This window comes from Hipposideros armiger, unplaced genomic scaffold (genome assembly GCF_001890085.2).
Source record: "Hipposideros armiger isolate ML-2016 unplaced genomic scaffold, ASM189008v1 scaffold_204, whole genome shotgun sequence".
In the NCBI taxonomy this organism is placed as follows: Eukaryota; Metazoa; Chordata; class Mammalia; order Chiroptera; family Hipposideridae; genus Hipposideros; species Hipposideros armiger.
Genome location: NW_017731554.1, coordinates 1058825 through 1062976, shown reverse-complemented (window position 1 = coordinate 1062976; position 4152 = coordinate 1058825).

The following is a 4152-nucleotide window of genomic DNA, read 5'->3' as shown; positions in this document are numbered from 1 at the left end:
TAATTCAAACCAAGTCCCAGCTGAACCAAGAGGAAAGCTGATTTCCCACACCTAAATCTGGATAAATAATGGAAATGCTCCAGAGACGGTGGCGGTAGAGCCAGGCAATCAGGAGGAGAGAAAAGTGAGGAAGTGGAATGGGGAAGAGTTCTGAACGGTAGGGCATACCAATACCTTCCTTCATAGGGATTTTTACCTTTACTCAGTGCTTTACCTTGGTTTGTGCTTGCACAGTGGCCTTGGCACGTGGGGTGAAAGAGGCCTCGTGACTTCCCATTGTCAGGGCAGGAGGAACTAATGAAGGATTGCCTCTTTGGAATTGTGAAATGTTTATTATCCTAAAGAAAAGCATTTGTCTTCTCTCTTAGGGAAATCCTGTCATCTTATCTTAGACTGGCCCCTAAAATAAATAGTCTTCAGTGCCTTTATTTATTTTTTTCCAGCTGTATGGAGATATAATTGACATATAACATTGTGTAAGTTTAAGGTGTACAACGTAATGATTTGACATATGTATATATTGCAAAATGATTACCACAACTTAGTGCCTTTAATATAAGGAAAAACCAAACGCAAAGGAAGATTAGGTGACCTGTCTGTGGGCATCCATCTATGGGCAGTGGCTAAGTTCAAATGCAACTTCCACAACTGCTCAGGCTGTTAACATGATCGTGAAATTAAATTCTCTTACCTGATTACAACCCAGGATCCCACCCTGTCCTTTCCCCTTCCTCCCTTCCCAGGGAGCAGGATTTTGGAGGCTATAGTCTTGAATAGAGCAGCAGGGCTCAACCTCAGAGATGGGAAATGGGACTCTGACAAATATTGCGGCGAACTCCTCATGTGTTTAAGAGCTTTGAGGAAGCCAGAAAAAGTTGATGTAACACAGCTTTCCTTGTAGCTTACCCTGTCTTGCTGACAGAGTACCTGGATATTCTTGTGAGGCACAATTCTGAAATTTTCCAGATATTGAGGGACTTTAAAAAAGTCTATTCCTAGTGTTTAAAAAAATACATTCCTTTCCTTTGTGTTAAGATTTTATACATGGTCTTTCCTTAATCTCTTCTGTATAATCGAAGCAAATAAAGTATATTAACAAAAATTCATTATTATTTTCTGGTACTAATATGTAAATAATTTACAATCCTACTTCCTGTCTCTTCTTTATGTTCTACTTTAATACTCACTTTTCAAAATAGCTTTGTTCCAAAGTGAATTTAGGAAAACTCATACTTTTGTCTTCCTGTTTTCATTGTTCTTTGCAGCCTAGTCAATAATATCATCATGCACCCGAACCAAAACACAATTATAAGTTTATATAGGATAGTTTCTGAGCTGATGTTATTATTGTTTTATAAACCTACATTTACAGATGTGTAAAAATGCAGTTTCACAGGTCTAGAGTCTAATTGATAAAATAGCTTCAATTCCTAAAAAGGACAGAACTGGAGGATTTTGTGATTAAAATGCAAAAAGAAACTTCAGCAAAAGAATTTTATGACTCTGGCAGTATGAAGTTAAATAGGAAAGAAGACCAAAGGACAGGCACTGTGAAATCTTCACCTCTAGGACCTCAAAGCTAGCTAGCATAAGAATTCTATGAGAATTTATTCCTAAGTGAAAGCAGGCCCCTTTTTGCTTTGTTTATATAATTTTGTAACACTATCAATAATTCTGTGTGGAGTTTGTTACCTCATATTTTGCCAAACATGATTTTTTATATATAGTAGAAAATTCTTATTTTAGTGAAATTTAAAATGATTCATTGTCAAATCAAAGAATGGAGGAGATGTCTCTACCAAAGATATATGTATCTGATTTTATAATTTTTCTTAAGGCAATATGGTCTTACTCATTCCCTCTATTTACAAGTAGTGGAAGTTTACCAATCATATGTGAACTTGGCAAATTTTATCAAATGTTTGTTTATTAAACACATGAATTGTTGTTTTAGACAAGTAGAGAGAGGCTTTTAAGCCTCAGGCTTTTTGATAAATAGCAAAAGCCCACATAACTGCTGAGGACAAATCTGACAGGAATTGGCAATGATAACAAACAAAACAATGAAGGTCCATTATCTCAGAGTTCACTGAAGAATGGCTTGGCACCTAGCCATGTGTATAATCAGTCTATTTTAGTGTTTATCGCTATCACACAAACCATTGGATTTTTCCAAACAATAATAAATTAGGTGTGGCTCTTTTCTTTAAAAAAAAAAAAAAGAGGATTTCCTGACAATCTGTCTAGAAGTTATGATAATATCTTTGTATATTTTCATAAAAGGGTACATTATGCACCTATGATAAGAAACAATGGGTCTTTGGTATCAGCTTTTTGATTTTGGGGATTTAGGGAATTTTACTTTCAAAGGCTCTCTTTTCACTTTGTTAGTCTATATATGAAGGCTGACTTTACCTTAGTCCAATTCCCTTAAAATATGTACTTTGTCATTCCCCATTAAAATAAATAAGGAGAGGAACTTTGTTTATATGGCAGCCTGGCTTCTACTCAAAGAGGAGGGCAGAGCAGAGACAACACTGCTACCCAAGCGTCACCTACAAAATATAACTCAAGGGTCTCACACATATGTCTTTGAAACCCAGTATCTGTATTCATTAGCACATTGCAGTAATTACTGCTTAAATAACTTTCCTTGTTGTCATAATACCGGGGATGCCAAAAAAAGGTATACAAGTGGACACTGTGGTCAACATTGCTCAAGCAGTAGTTCACTGTCATCAGAAGTTTCTGGACACAGATGGTAACCACTTTGAGCACCTCTTATAATTGCAGAAGTCAAACGTGACTTATAGTCATCTTTTGTTATTGGTACATATTGAGTATTACAATTTTAATACAGTTTTTTCCTTTCTTAAAATGTGTATACATTTTTTTGGCACCCTTGTATATCAAAACTTAAATTTTATTTATTTTTTAATTAAAAATTTTTTTTAAAGATTTTTATTGGGGAATTGGGGGAGGGAACAACGTTGGGAATCAGGGAAGGGGGACAGACAAGTTGCTGTCCTTTTGTTCTTCAGTCTAGTTGTGGAGGACGTCGCTTCACTGGCCCATGTTGGTATTGTGATCATTGTNAATGTTTCAGAGTTCAAAGCCTCTCTGGTTCAGTTTCTCCAGAGTGAATTTTGCCCCAGTTTTTGCAGAGGTAAGGAAAGGGTCCTATGGTAGAGGAGAAGATCTGGGTGTACTAACTGCTCCTTTCAACCAAACTTCCTGTTTTAAGCCCAACCCTATACCCCTACCTTCAAAGGTTGCTGAAGACTACATGCCTGAATCTTTCTGGAACTTAAGGGCAGAAACTATTTCACTTCTTATCTTCTCCCATAGGCACTTAGGTGATTTTAGTGAGTTTTGAGGAGAAAAGAGAGAAGTCTTTTCTTTTGTTCAATCTAGCATATTCAACCAAAATCCCTTTTATTATTTTTTTTCCTGTACTTTACTTTTTAAAATTTCATCTTTAGTCTATCAAATATTTATTTTGGTGTGTGAAGGGAGATGAGGATATAAGTTGAATCTCACTCTGTACTAGAGCTAGCCAAAAAGATTCATCATTTATTGAACATCCTTTCCTTCCCTCTTATTTGTAACACACAAGGGAATAGAGCATACTTTGCTTTCAGAAATCAGAAATGGTATCAAAAAATTTATTTAAACATTTTATTAACTGTTTTATTAAAAACATTTTCGCCCCATATTGCAGATGGGGAAACTAAGGCACAAAGTGGATAAGTAATTTGCCAATAGTTAAGTAGCTAGTAAGCAGCAAAGCTAGGATTCAAGTCCAATAACCTGATTCCAGAGCCAATGTGTGCTTGACCTCTATGTAATCCAGCCTCTAGAAACTCAGCTGTTTGGTTGTAACACTATAGCCAGAGCTCCAGAATTTGTTCAGAGAAGAAGTGTAGAGTTGGAAAAACTAAAAACTGTGATAAAACATCCCTCCTCTTTCACTGATGGTGAGCAGGACTGTATATATGTGTATTTGTTTGTTTTTAAGCTATACAACTAAAGCAGTGAGACACAGCAAGCCTGCTCCCATGAAGCAGGCAGGTCCCTGAGTGATGAGTTACCTCAGAGAATCTGGTGGAAATTAGTATTAACGGTAACTGAATTGTAAAGTGTTTGGGATCA